The sequence below is a fragment of the Populus trichocarpa genome, chromosome 15 (assembly GCF_000002775.5).
Source record: "Populus trichocarpa isolate Nisqually-1 chromosome 15, P.trichocarpa_v4.1, whole genome shotgun sequence".
Classification (NCBI taxonomy): domain Eukaryota; kingdom Viridiplantae; phylum Streptophyta; class Magnoliopsida; order Malpighiales; family Salicaceae; genus Populus; species Populus trichocarpa.
In genome coordinates this window covers 5,666,019-5,681,308 of record NC_037299.2, presented here as the reverse complement: position 1 = coordinate 5,681,308, position 15,290 = coordinate 5,666,019, and the positions used below count along the sequence as shown (strand labels likewise).

The following is a 15,290-nucleotide window of genomic DNA, read 5'->3' as shown; positions in this document are numbered from 1 at the left end:
TCTGAGTCATCAGCCACATAGTTTTCGGTGACGATTAACGAGTCAACAGGGAATGTGTTCGTAGATGAAACCAAACATCATGTGGGGAAGCAGTTTCAGTGGCGATTTCAGAGCCTTGAGCGACTCAGTTTTCGGAGATGATTTCCGAGTCAACAGGGACTGTGTGCGTTGACGAATCCATGCATCAGATTTGGAAGCACTATCGTTGATGGTTTATGAGTCGGCAGCTACTCAGCTTTCGGTGATGTTTTTTGAGTCAACAGGGACTGTGCGCGCAGATGAAACCAGGTTTTGGCTGGGGATGCAGTCTCGTTGATGGTTTCTGAGTCGGCAGTGACTTAGTTTTCGCTTGCGATTTCAGAGTCAACAAGGACTTTGTGCGCTGCCGAATCCACGCGTCAGCCTTGGAAGCACTGTCGTCTATGGTTTCTGAGTCGGCAGCTACACAGCTTTCAGTGATGATTTCCGAGTCAACAGGGAATGTGTGCGTAGTTGAATCCAAGCTTCAGCTGGGGATGTAGTCTCGGTGATGCTTTATGAGTCGACAGCGACTCAGTTTTCGCTTGCGATTTTGGGGTCAACAGGGACTTTGTGCGCTAATGTATCCACGCGTCAGCCTTGGAAGCACTGTCGTTTATTGTTTTTGAGTCGGCAGCTACACAGCTTTTGGTGATGATTTCTGAGTCAACAGGGACTGTGTGCGCGGATGAATCCAGACTTCAGCTGGGGATGAAGTCTCGTTGATGCTTTTTGAGTCGGCAGCAACTCAGTTTTTGCCGGTGATTTCGGAGTCAATAGAGGATCTATGCGCGACGTCGAATCCAGGCATCGGCTGTGGAGTTAGTTGCATTGATTATTTCTGAGTCGTCAGCCAGTTAGTTTTTGGTGATAATTTTCGAGTCAATAGTGAATGTAGGAGCGGACAAATCTAGGCGTCAGCTAGGGAGGCATACTCGTTGATGGTTTCTAGGTCGGCAGCGACTCAGTTTTCGCTTGCGATTTCCGATTCAACGATGACTTTGTGCCCTGATGAATCCACGTGTCAGACTTGGAAGCACTATCATTGATGGTTTCTGAGTCGGCAGCAACTCAGCTTTCAATAATATTTTCCAAGTCAATAAGGACTGCGTGCGCGGACGAATCCAGGCTTCAGCTGGGAGTCAGTCTCGTTGATGGTTTTTGAGTCAGCAGCGACTCAGTTTTCGCTTGCGATTTCAGAGTTAATAGGGACTTTGTGCGATGACGAATCCACGTGACAACTGTCAAAGCAATGTCGTTGATGGTTTCTGAGTCTGTCGCTACTTAGCTTTCGCTGATGATTTAGAGTCAACAAGGACTGTGTGTGTGGACGAATCCAGGCTTCAGCTGGGGAGGCAGTCGCGTTGATGGTTTCTGAGTCGGCAGCGACTCAGTTTTCAGTGATAATTTTCGAGTTAACAGCGATTGTGTGCTCGGACGAATCCAGGCGTCAATTGGAGAGGCAGTCTCGTTGATGGTTTCTGAGTCGGCAGCAACTCATTTATCGCTTGAGATTTCAGAGTCAAAGGGGACTTTATGCCCTAACGAATCCACGCATCAGACTTGGAAGCACTGTCGTTGATGGTTTCTGAGTCGGCAGCTACTCAGCTTTCGGTGATGTTTTCCGAGTCAACAGGGACTGTGTGCACAGATAATCCAGGCTTCAGCTGGGAGTCAGTCTCGTTGATGGTTTCTGAGTCGGCAGTGACTCAGTTTTCGATTGCGATTTTGGAGTCAACAGCGAATTTGTGCGCTGATGAATCCACGAGTCATTTTTGGAAGCATTGTCGTTGATGGTTTCTGAGTCGGCAACTTTCGATGATGATTTCCGAGTTAATAGAACTATGTGCGCGGACGAATCTAGGCATCAGCTGGGGAGGCAGTCTCGTTGATGGTTTCTGAGTCGCAGCGACTCAGTTTTCGCTAGCGATTTCCGAGTCAACCGTGACTTTGTGCCCTGATGAATCCACGCGTTAGACTTGGAAGCATTATCGTTGATGGTTTTTGTGTCGGCAGCTATAGAACTTTTGGTGACGATTTCCGAGTCAACAAGGACTGCGGGCGCAGACGAATCCAATCTTCAGCTGGGGAGGCAGTCTCGTTGATGGTTTCTGAGTTGGCAGCGACTCTGTTTTTGCTTGCGATTTCAAAGTCAACAGGGACTTTGTGCGATGATGAATCCACGCGACAGTTGTGGAAGCAGTCTCGTTGATGGTTTTTGAGTCGGCAGCTACACAAGTTTCGGTGACGATTTCTGAGTTAACAGGGACTGTGTGCGCGGACAAATTCAGGCTTAGGTTGTGAAGGCAGTCTCATTGATGCTTTTTGAGTCAGCAGCGACTCATTTATCGCCTGCAATTTTCAAGTCAACTCGGACTGTGTGCCGTTTCGGACTGTTTTCGACCATTACACAAGGATTGGGAGAAGAAGACTAGATTCGGATAGTTTGACCTTTCATTACTCTTTTGGTCATAACTAGAGCTACAGATCGAATTTTGATCTGATTCTAGTTGAGATGGAAACTATACTTCCATACCTTTCCAACGGTATATAGAATACCTTCTAATTCATTAAGACAAGAGAGAACCATCCATTTTCAGTTGGGCCTTGCTGCTGCCAGACAGAATGCGGAAACAACGAACTTGTCTTATTTAATTAGTTGGGCTATCAAACTTTTTTTATTTTGAGAGGAGACAATTTGTTTGGGTTTTAGACTTGTTTATTTTGTTTATTTTAGTTAGTTTGGGCTAGTTTTAGCTTTGGTTGATTATTATTTAAATTGGGTTTATGTGAGACCCATTAATTAGGGAAATTAGGGTTTTGGCTTGGAGTTGAAATACTCTTTAGGAATAATTTTAGGTTAGACTTTTGATGATATTTTCAGCATTGTAGCCGACTTTCGGTTGCTCAATCTTGGTTCTTGATTGAACTTTCAACTCTTCAAAGAATTGACCATTCTTTGTTCTGAATTTATACTTCATTTGCTCGTCTCCAGGTGTAGACGTTATGATCGAGTTGGTTTATAGTCTTGTTGCCTTGTAGCAAGTCTTCCATTGTGATAAGCTCATTCAAATCTCAACAAACTTGGATTAGATTGATCTTGGGGTCACGAATACCATTATATTCCGCTAGGGTTCGCATCAGCTGGTATCAGTGCTGATCTAATCACAGGTTATATCCTTCAATTTGAGTCTTTATTGTTTCTTGTTTGATTCTTGATAGATTCGGCCACCTATATATATATAGGGATCTTACTTTTGATTGCTTTGTTGAACACTTAATCATAAATTAGTGTTCTTTTGATGCTTTCTTGATCAAAATTGGCATACACACCTAAGTTCTTGATTTTGTTTTGTTCTTGCCTTAATATATACTTCTATATATATAAAAAAAAGAAAAAAAATCACTTTTTTTTTAGTTTTGGTTGAATACATGCTTGAGAAAACCTTGATCATTGGGAAATTGGTTAGTCTTGATTCGTGAATCTTTTAGTAGTCTTGTTTGTGTTTCTTGAAAATTTGGGTAGTTTAGTTGATTTTCTTGAGTTTCTGGAATTTTCTTGAATTAAATCCATCCTTAGTTCTTGATAATTCATAATTGTTTAGCTTTTTTCTTATTTTTTTTATTTTTATTCGTGTCTTCAAATCGTCATATTTTTCGTACAAATTTGCATTGCTATTCGTGAATTTATCATCGAGTTTTGTTTTGTTAGTTTTGTAATTTCTTGCTTCTGGAGTCTATATCAAATTTATAAATTCACTGCATAGTTGGTTGTTTTTTCTGAATTGTTGTTAAGTGATTTCAAGAACTAAAGAAAGGCAATTTGAGTGGAAAAAGGCATAGGGAGCATATTCGAGTGAAAAGTCTATAAATTTGTGTGAAACACGAGTGAGTGAGGTGTTATTTTTATTGCTAACGATTTTTGTGCAGGTTTAAAAAAAATGTCTTCTAACAGTGTGCAACAAAAGAAGGGTGAATGTTGCGATGTCGCGGTCGCACAAATTAATTACCCTAGCTTCAAACACAACACACAAGATAGTATAGAGCAAGCAAGGGGTCGATCCCACGAGGAAGTTTCAAGTCAGATTTTTATGTTGTACGTTATGTAATTGGGGGGATTTGGTTTGTGATTATCTAAACTATGGCAGCAATTAAACTAGCAAACAAAATCAATTAAAACCGAAACTTATCAAGAAAACAAACCTTGGTCGCAAGCACACATCCACCAACGGAAATTAGAACCGATCCTTGAAATGAAAATTGCAGTTTATGTTCTGAAATTTTATCTTTTCTTAACGTTGATTAATTAACGGATCCGCCGTATAACTAATCCTAACCAACAAACAATCAAAGTGTCCGCACTAATGATTCAATTTAATGGTAGCTTTAAGAACTAGATAATTTCATCAAGATTAACATACAAGCTGTCCGCAGCTTGTGTCACTTTGTTCAAATGTTCTCCCTAAGTTCAATAACGTAGTTCCGCCACAATTATTAAGCTTAGTTGCTTTACAAGTTCATATATCACAACTCCGGTTTTGATATTAAACTTAGCAATAGATTGTTCACAACAATAACTTAGAGTCCGCTCTAGCAATCATCAACAACAATCATAGGAAATATGCATAGGAAAACAATCATACTCATTCATAACATAAACTGAAACTAAAAGGAAGAATAAATCTCACGGTTCTTGAAATCCGAAGGTTTGTTGTGTCCTTGCAACCAAGAAAAGAGCTTAGCCTTGCATAACTATTGAACAACTACTTCTAAAGAATGAAAAGAGCATGATTTTAGGGTTTGTAGAGGAGAGAATTTGTGTTCATTCTCTGCTGGCTGCTGCCTCCTTCTGCTCTCCCTCTTTTATGTTGGTTGCTGCCTCCTTCTGCTCTCCCTCTTTTATGTTGGCTGCTGCCTCCTTCTCTCTTTCTTTTTATATGTTAAGAAACCCTAGTCTCTATTTTACAAAATAGTCCTTCCTTGAGTTGACAGTTTACATTTAAGTACTTCAATAACTATTTTTCCTAAAAGGAGAAATAGCCTTGCATGAAATCTTCAAGCTCTGACTTAGAGGAGCTAAATTGCTGATATAAAAACTTGGATGTCGGTTTAGATGCTTCGGAATGTAATTTGGACTTGTTTCTTCACGAAACCTGTTTGCTGGCAGAATTCAGTTGTCCTCTTTGAAAAATCATATCTCCCTCATATGACATCTTTTTTGGCTGAAATTTGGAGCGTAGATAGGTCTTTAAGTCAGGAATCCACTAAAATTTAGTTTGCATCAATTGGACTTCTGTAGCTCCAGATATTAAATTTTGAATGGCCAAAGGTCAACACTGGCAGAATGCGAGATTTGACTTTGCAGGATGTGATTTCTATGATCTTTCTCTTTTTATTTTTCTTGCATTACATTTCCAGAAAGGTATGGATGTTAGCTTTTTAGTGCCACTGGAATCACTTCATTTCGATCTGTATAACTCACGCTCTGCACAAAACATTGACTGAACGTCAAATCTGCCAATTACCTCCAATTTACTCCTTTTTGCATCTTTCATCCAAAAGTACCTTCGAAACATAAAACAAAGAATATCAATACATTTTATATATAAAACATGGACAAAACATTAGGTAGATGTGGGTGAAACTATCGAATAATATGGTTACATCAGTGAAACCCCAGAAGATGGGCTTTCGAGAATACAACAACATATGGAATTTATGTTTGGTGAGCTGATGACTAGGATTGAAAAATTAGAGACTAGGTCTAATGGAGGGCGTAGTAGAAGGGGTAGAGAAGCTAGGAAGGAGGAGAGTGTGGAAACTCTACAGATGAAGCCGAGGATGATCTTAACCGTGGTGGTGGGTTCCGTACACATAGGGGAGAGAGGTATGAGAATCGGTCAAGGAGGGGACATATTCGGCCACATAGGGATTTTGAGCATAGAGGCGATTTTGATGATTTGGGAGATATAGACCAAAATTTAGGTAGTATTAAGTTAAAAATCCCAGCCTTTAAGGGAAAAACTGATCCGAAAGCTTATTTAGATTGGGAAAAAAGGTGGAGATGATTTTTGACATCCATAGGTACTCTGAAGAAAAGAAGGTTAAGTTAGCTGTAGTGGAGTTTACTAATTATGCCATGGTTTGGTGGGAAAGATTGGTGGTAGAAAGAAGAAGGAATAGAGAAAGACCAATTAGCACATGGGAGGAGTTGAAGACAATAATGAAGAAGAGGTATGTTCCTAAACACTATTATCAGGAGTTGTTTAATCGTTTACAAATGATTACACAGGGTAATAAGAGTATGGAGGAGTATCAGAAAGAATTAGAGGTGGCTATGATTAGAGCTAATGTTAATGAAGATGAGGAAGTTACTATGTCTAGGTTTTTAAATGGCTTGAATAGAGACATAGCTAATGTGGTGGAGTTGCAATCATATGTTGATTTGGAGGAGTTAGTACACTTAGCCATTAAGGTTGAAGGACAGTTGAAAAGGAAGGGTAATACACGATCTGGAGCTTATACGGGGTCTTTTTCGGGTTGGAAGATGAATTGTAGGAGAGAGGGTAGTGCGTCATCAAAGCCTTTGGTGACTTCTAAAGTTGCCGAACTTACCTCCATGAAGAAGCAGGTTTTGGCCAATGATCAAAAACTTAAGGGAGAAGTTCAATCGAAGCGTAATCGTGATATAAAGTGTTTCAAGTGTCAGGGATTGGGACACTATGCATCAGAATGTGCAAATCATCGAGTTATAATTCTAAGGGATGATGGAGAGATTGTGTCCACTAGTGAGGAGTCTAATTATGATGACATGCCCCCACTTAAGGATGCTAGTGACTTAGAGTATGCTGTTGGTGATAAAGTTTTTGGTGATTAGAAGGTCACTTAGTGTTCAGACTAAGGAGGAGGACATGGAGCAACAAGGGGAGAACATCTTACATACTAGATGCCTAATCAACGATAAGGTATGTAGTATGATCATTGATAGTGGTAGTTGTACTAATGTTGCTAGTGTTACTTTGGTTAGAAAGTTGGGTTTGAATACAATAAAGCATGAGAGGCCTTATCAACTTCAATGGTTGAATGAATGTGGTGTTGTTAGGGTGAATAGACAGGTGATGATTTCTTTTTCAGTAGGCAAATATAAGGATGAAGTGTTATGTGATGTTGTGCCTATGCATGCTACTCATCTATTACTAGGGAGGCCTTGGAAATTTGATAGAAAAGCCAAGCACGATGGGTTTAAGAACATGTATTCATTAGAGAAGGATGGAAGGATTTATACACTTGCCCCACTCTCACCAAAGCAAGTGTATGAAGATCAAATTCAATTGAAGAAGGGCTATGAGGAAGAGCAACATGTTTCGGCCAAAGTGGAGGAACAAAAAGATTCGGCCAAAGTGGAAAAACAAGCTGAACAATATAGTGAGGATGTGAGGAAAAGAGAAAAAAAAAGTGAGTCATGAGTTGAAAACAAAAGGGAACAAAGTTTTGGCCCTTAGGACATTAGGGGAGGGTCATGGCCAAGAACAAAAAAAATGAAAAGAAGGCCGAGAGTGGAGAGAAAATGAGTGGAGAGAAGAAAGAAAGGGTGAAAAAAGAAGAGTGTGTAGAAAAAGTGGGGAAACACCTTAATTTTTTTGCAAAATCTAATGATCTTAAACATACCTATCTTTCTTACTTGCCTATGATTTTACTTGTGTATAAGGAGGCATTCTTTAACTCAGATGAATTAGATTCTTGTGTTCCTAGTGTTGTTAAAGTTCTTTTGCATGAATTTGAGGATGTCTTTCCGGATGACATTCCTAGTGGTTTGCCGCCAATTAGAGGTATTGAGCATCAAATTGACTTTGTTCCAGGAGCATCTATACCAAATAGGCCGGCTTATAGGAGCAATCCAGAATAGACTAAAGAGCTTCAAAGACAAGTGGGGGAGTTGATGTCGAAAGGATACATTCGAGAGAGCATGACTCCTTATGCAGTTCCCGTGCTTCTTGTTCTAAAAAAGGACAAAACTTGGCGAATGTGTGTGGATTGTCGAGCTATCAATAACATCACTGTAAAGTATTGACATCTCATTCCTAGATTAGATGATATGTTGGATGAATTACATGGTTCTAAATTACTTTCGAAAATTGATTTAAAAAGTGGTTATCATCAAATTCGGATGAAAGAAGGGGATGAATGGAAAAATGCTTTTAAAACTAAATATGGTTTGTATGAGTGGTTGGTTATGCCTTTTGGACTTACTAATGCACCAAGTACTTTTATGAGATTGATGAATCATGTGTTGCGTGCTTTTATTGGTAAGTTTGTAGTCGTTTACTTTGATGATATCTTGATTTATAGTAAGGAGATTGACGAGCATATAAGTCATTTGAGACAAGTTCTTAATGTGCTTAGAAAAGAGTCCTCATATGCTAATTTGAAAAAGTGTGACTTTTGCATGGATAAGATTGTTTTTCTTGGATATGTGGTTAGTGCGAATGGTATAGAAATGGATGAGGCTAAGGTTAAGGCTATTCAAGAATGGCCTACACCAAAATCCATAACAGACATTAGGAGTTTTCATGGTTTGGCTAGTTTTTATAGGAGATTTGTTAAAGACTTTAGTACGATAGCCTCTCCATTGACTGAAATTGTTAAGAAAGACGTGGGTTTCAAGTGGGGAGAAGAATAAAAAAATGCTTGTAGCTTGTTAAAATCAAAGTTGATTTCGGCACCTTTACTATCTTTACCTGATTTTAATAAAGCTTTTGAGATTGAATGTGATGCTTCAGGAATAAGTATTGGAGCTATTTTAATGCAAGAAAAACGGCCCATCGCTTATTTTAGTGAGAAACTCAATGGTGCAACTCATAACTATCCCACTTATGATAAAGAGTTGTATGCAGTCGTGCGGGCTTTGGAGACTTGGCAACATTATTTGTGGCCCCGAGAGTTTGTCATACATACTGATCACCAATCGTTGAAACATTTGAAGGGTCAAGGTAAGTTAAGTAGGAGACATGCTAAGTGGGTTGAGTTTATTGAAACTTTTTCATATGTGATTAAATACAAGCAAGGTCAGGAAAATGTGGTTGCCGATGCCTTGTCGCGAAGGTATGTTCTTCTTAATACTCTTAATACTAAATTTCTAGGATTTGAGTATATTAAGGAATTGTATCTTGATGATCATGATTTCGATGCTATATATGACACATGCAAGATTTCGGCCAAGGATAAATATTTTAGGCATGATGGATTTTTGTTTAAGGAAAATAAATCATGTGTGCCTAATTGTTCTTTACGTGAATTGCTTGTGAGGGAAGCACATGGGGGAGGTTTAATGGGGCATTTTGGAATACTAAAACTTTAGAGGTTCTGCATGAGCACTTTTATTGGCCTAATATGAAAAGAGATGTGCAAAGAACGTGTGATAGGTGCATAACATGTAGACAAGCTAAGTCTAGGGTAATGCCTCATGGACTATACACCCCTTTGCCTGTTCCTAAGGAACCTTGGGTTGATATTTCTATGGATTTCATTTTGGGTCTACCTAGGTCTACGAAAGGGAAAGATTCTATATTTGTTGTTGTGGATAGATTTTCTAAGATGGCACATTTCATTGCTTGCCATAAAACAGATGATGCAATACATATAGCTGACCTATTCTTTAGAGAGGTCATTCGGCTACATGGTCTTCCTAGGAGCATTGTATCCAATCGAGATGTTAAGTTTTTGAGTTACTTTTGGAAGGTTTTGTGGGTAAGTTAGGAACTAAACTTTTATATTCTACTACTTGTCATCCATAAATAGATGGCCAAACTGAAATTGTTAACCGGACTTTGATTCAATTGTTAAGGGCTATCATTCAAAAGAATCTTAAAAATTGGGAAGATTGTTTGTCATTCATTGAATTTGCATATAATTGTAGTGTGCATTCTACTACTGATTATTCACCATTTGAGATTATTTATGGTTTTAACCCTTTGACACCATTAGATTTGATTCCTTTGCCTGTTGATGAAAGGGTTAATCTTGATGGTAATCAAAAAGCACAAGTGGTGAAATATCTTCATGCAAAAATTCGGCAACAAATAGAAAAGAAGAATGAACAATATGCAAACAAAGCCAATAGGGGACGGAAATTAGTGAGATTTGAACCAGGTGATTGGGTTTGGGTGTATATGAGGAAGCAAAGGTTTCCTAAACAAAGAAGATCAAAGTTGATGCCTCGAGGAGATGGTCCTTATCAGATCATAGAAAGGATTAATGATAATGCCTACAAAGTGGATCTACTAGGTGAGTATGGTGTTAGTGCTACATTCAATGTTTCTGATCTTTATTCATTTGATATAGGTGATGATTCGAGGTCGAATCCTTTTGAGGAGTGAGGGGATGATGCGATCCAACTATCAAAGGATCCATTGGAGGTTCCAGTTGGTCCAGTTACTAGGCTTAGGGCTAAGAAGTTCAAAGAAGCTTTCAATGGACTTCTTCAACATACAGGGGCTAAGGTGGACTTAAAAAGGATTTGTAATAATAAAGAGCAAGCCTTGATTAATTGATTCATGTTCAAGAGGGGCTTGTTGGTGGAACCAGTACCATTACACAAGGATTGGGTGCAGAAGACTAGATTTAGACAGTTTAACCTTTCGTTACTCTTTTGGTCATAACTAGAGCTACAAATCGAATTTTGATGTGATTCTAGTTGGGATGGAAACTAGACTTCCATACCTTTCCAACGGTATATGGAACACCTTCTAATTCATTAAGACGAGAGAGAACCATCCATTTTAAGTTGGGCCTTGCTACTGCCAGACAGAATGCGGAAACAACGAACTTGTCTTAATTAATTAGTTGGGCTATCAAACTTTATTTATTTTGAGAGGAGACAATTTGTTTGGGTTTTAGACTTGTTTATTTTTTTTATTTTAATTAGTTTGGGCTAGTTTTAGCTTGGGTTGATTATTATTTAAATTGGGTTTATATGAGACCCATTAGGGAAATTAGGGTTTCGGCTTGGAGTTGAAATACTCCTTAGGAATAATTTTAGGTCAGACTTTTGATGATCTTTTCAGCATTGTAGCCGACTTTTGGTTGCTCAATCTTGGTTCTTGATTGAACTTTCAACTCCAAAGAATTGACCATTCTTTGTTGTGAATTTATACTTTTTTTGCTTGTCTCCAGATGTAGGCGTTATGATCGAGTTGGTTTATAGTCTTGTTGCCTTGGAGCAAGTCTTCCATTGTAATAAGCTCATTCAAATCTCAACAAACTTGGATTAGATTAATCTTGGTGTCGCGAATACCATTATATTCCGCTAGGGTTCCCAACAGCAGTCTCGTTGATGCTTTTTGAGTCGGCAGCGACTCAGTTTTCGCCTGCGATTTCGGAGTCAACATGGAATATGTGCGTCGACGAATCCAGGCATCAACTATGGAGTTAGTCTCGTTGATTATTTCTGAGTCATCAGCTACTTAGTTTTCGCTTGCGATTTTCGAGTCAACAAGGATTTTGTGCACTGACGAACCCACGCGTCAGTTGTGGAAGCAGTGTCGTTGATGGTTTCTAAGTCGACCGCTACTTAGCTTTCACTGATGATTTTCGAGTCAATAAGGACTGTGCGAGCGGACGAATCCAGGCTTCAGTTGTGAAGGCAGTCTCGTTGATGCTTTTTGAGTCGGCAGCGACTTAGTTTTCGCCTGCGATTTCGGAGTCAACAGGGAATATGTGTGCCGACGAATCCAAGCATCAGCTATGGAGTTAGTCTCGTTGATTATTTCTGAGTCGTCAGCTACTTAGTTTTCGCTTGCGATTTTCGAGTCAACAAGGACTTTGTGCACTGACGAATCCACGCGTCAGTTGTGGAAGCAGTGTCGTTGATGGTTTCTGAATCGGCAGCTACTCAGCTTTCAGTGACGATTTCCAAGTCAAAAAGGATTGTGTGCGCGGACGAATCCAGGCTTCAGTTGTGAAGGCAGTCTTGTTGATGCTTTCTAAGTGGGCAGCGACTCAGTTTTCGCCTGTGATTTTCGAGTCAACTGGGACTGTGTGCCCTAACAAATCCATGAGTCAAGTATGGAGGCAGTCTCGGTGATTATTTATGAGTCGTTAGCTACTCAGTTTTCGGTGACGATACCGAGTCAACAGGGGCTGTTTGCGCAGACGAAACCAAGAGTCAGCTGGGGAAGTAGTTTTGGTGTCAATTCTTGAGTTGGCAGCGACTCGGTTTTCGGTGATGATTTCCGAGTCAAGTGTGACTATGTGCGCTGAGGAATCCAGGCGTCAGCCAGGGAAGTAGTGTCGTTGATAGTTTCTGAGTCAATAGCGACTCAGGTTTCGCTTGTGATTTCCGAGTCAACCGGGACTTTGTGCCCTGTTGAATCCACGCGTCAGCCTTGGAAGCACTGTCGTTAATTGTTTCTGAGTAAGCAGCTACTCAGCTTTCGGTGACGATTTCCGAGTCAACAGAACTGTGTGCGCGGACGAATCCAGGCTTCAGCTGGGGAGGCAGTCTCATTGATGGTTTCTGCGTCGGCAGGGACTCAGTTTTTGCTTGCAATTTCGGAGTCAACAGGGTCTTTGTGCGATGACGAATCCACGCGTCAGTTGTGGAAGCAGTATCATTGATGGTTTCTGAGTCGGCCGCTACTTAGCTATCGCTGACGATTTTCGAGTCAACAAAGACTGTGTGCGCGGAAGAATCCAGGCTTTAGTTGTGGAGGCAGTCTCGTTGATGCTTTTTGAGTTGGCAGCCACTCAATTTTCGCCTGTGATTTCCGAGTCAACTGGGACTGTGTGTGCTGACAAATCCATGAGTCAGCTACTTAGTTTCCGGTGATGATTACCGAGTCAACAGAGAATGTGTACGCCGACGAAAGCAAACGTCAATTGGGGAAGTAGTTTCGGTGATGATTTCAGAGCCATGAGCGACTTAGTTTTTGGAGATGATTTCCGAGTCAATTGCGACTGTGTGAGCTGACAAATCTAGGCGTCATCTGGGGAAACAATGTCATTGATAGTTTCTGAGTCGGAAGCTACTTAGTTTTTGCATGTGATTTCGGAGTCAATAAGGACTTTGTGCAATGACGAATCCACGCGACAGCTGTGGAAGAAAAGTTGTTGATGATTTTTGAGTCGGGCGCTACTTAGCTTTCACTGATGATTTTCGAGTCAAAAAGGACTGTGTGCGCGGACGAATCCAGGCTTCAGCTGTGGAGGCAATCTCGTTGATGCTTTCTGAGTCGGCAACGACTCACTTTTCGCCTGTGATTTCCGAGTCAACTGGGAATGTGTGCGCTGACAAATCCAGGAGTCAGCTACTTAGTTTTTGGTGACTATTACCGAGTCAACAGCGAATGTGTGCGCCGACGAAACCAAGCATCAATTGGGGAAGTAGTTTCGGTGACAATTTTCGAGTTGGCAGCGACTCGGTTTTCGGTGGCAATTTTCGAGTCAAGTATGATTGTGTGCGCTGACGAATCTAGGCGTCAGCTAGGGAATCAGTGTCGTTGATAGATTCTGAGTCGGCACCGACTCAGTTGTCGCTTGTGTTTTCCGAGTCAACCGGGACTTTATGCCCTAACGAATCCACATGTCAGCCTTGGAAGCACTACCGTTGATGGTTTCTCAATCGGCAGCTACTCAGCTTTCGGTGATGATTTCTAATTTAACAGAACTGTGTGAGCGGACGAATCCAGGCTTCAACTGCGGAGGTAGTCTCGTTGATGTCTTTTTACGCGGCATCGACTCATTTTCGCTTGCGATTTCAAAGTCAACAGGGTCTTTTTGCGCTAACAAATCACCGTGTCAACTGTGGAAGCAGTGTCGTTGATGGTTTTTGAGTCAGCAGCTACTCAGCTTTCGGTGATGATTTCTGAGTCAACAGCGACTGTGTGCACTGATAAATCCAGGCTTCAGCTGGGGAGGCAGTCTCGTTGATTCATTTTGAGTCGGCATCGACTAAGTTTTCGCCTACGATTTCAGAGTCAACAAGGGATCTAGGCGCTATCGAATCCAGGCATCGGCTGCAGAGTTAATCTTGTTGATTATTTTTGAGTCGTCAACCACTCAGTTTTCGATGACAATTTTCAAGTCAAGTGGGACTGGGCGTGCAGATGAATCCAGGTGTCAGTCGGGGAGGCAGTCTCGCTGATGGTTTCTGAGTTGGCAACGACTTAATTTTTGCTTGTGATTTTCGAGTCAACCATGATTTTGTGCCATGATGAATTCACGCGTCAGACATGGAAGCACTGTCGTTGATGGTTTCTGAGTCGGCACCTACTCAGCTTTTGGTGATGTTTTCTGAGTCAACAGGGACTATGTGAGCGGACGAATCAAGGATTCAGCTGGGGAGGCAGTCTCGTTGATGCTTTCTGAGTCGGCAACGACTTGGTTTTTGGTGACGATTTCCGAGTCAAGTGGGACTTTGTGCGCTGATGAATCGAGGCGTCAGCTAAGGAAGCAGTGTCGTTGATAGTTTCTAAGTTGGCAGAGACTCAATTGTCGCTTGCGATTTCTAAGTCAACCAGGACTTTGTGCCCTTACGAATCCACGTGTCAGCCTTGGAAGAACTATCGTTGATGGTTTCTCAATCGGCAGCTACTCAGCTTTCGGTGATGATTTCCGAGTCAACAGAGACTGTGTGCGGGGACGAATCCAGTCTTCAGCTTGGAATGCAGTCTCGTTGATGGTTTCTGAGTCAGCACGGACTCAGTTTTTGCTTGTGATTTCGAAGTCAACAGGGACTTTGTGCGATGACGAATCCACGCGACAGCAATCGAAGCACTTTCGTTGATGGTTTTTGAGTTGGCCGCTATTTAGCTTTCGCTGATGATTTTCGAGTGAACAAGGACTGTGCGCGTGGAAGAATCCAGGCTTCAGCTGTGGAGGCAGTCTCGTTGATGTTTTTTGAGTTGGCAGCGACTCAATTTTCGCCTGTGATTTCCGAGTCAACTGGGACTGTGTGCGCTAACAAATCCATGAGTCAGCTGTGGAGGTAGTCTCAGTGATTATTTATGAGTCGTCAGCAACTCAATTTTCAGTTACGATTACTGAGTCAACAGGGAATGTGTGCGCAGACGAAAGCAAGCGTCAATTGGGGAAGTAGTTTCGGTGACAATTTTTGAGTTGGCAGCGACTCGATTTTCGGTGACAATTTTCGAGTGAAGTAGGACTGTGTGCGCTGATGAATCCAGGCATCAGCTAGGGAAGCAGTGTCGTTGATAGTTTCTGAGTCGGCAGTGACTCAGTTGTCGCTTGCGATTTTTGAGAAAACCGGGACTTTG

The 15,290-nt window shown here is 41.2% G+C and overlaps 1 pseudogene; it reads left to right on the top strand.

Annotated features, from left to right (window-relative positions):
• Window positions 1–208: 208 nt before the first annotated feature.
• LOC127903950 (uncharacterized) lies at window positions 209–10,292 on the top strand (annotated as a pseudogene).
• Window positions 10,293–15,290: the final 4,998 nt, after the last annotated feature.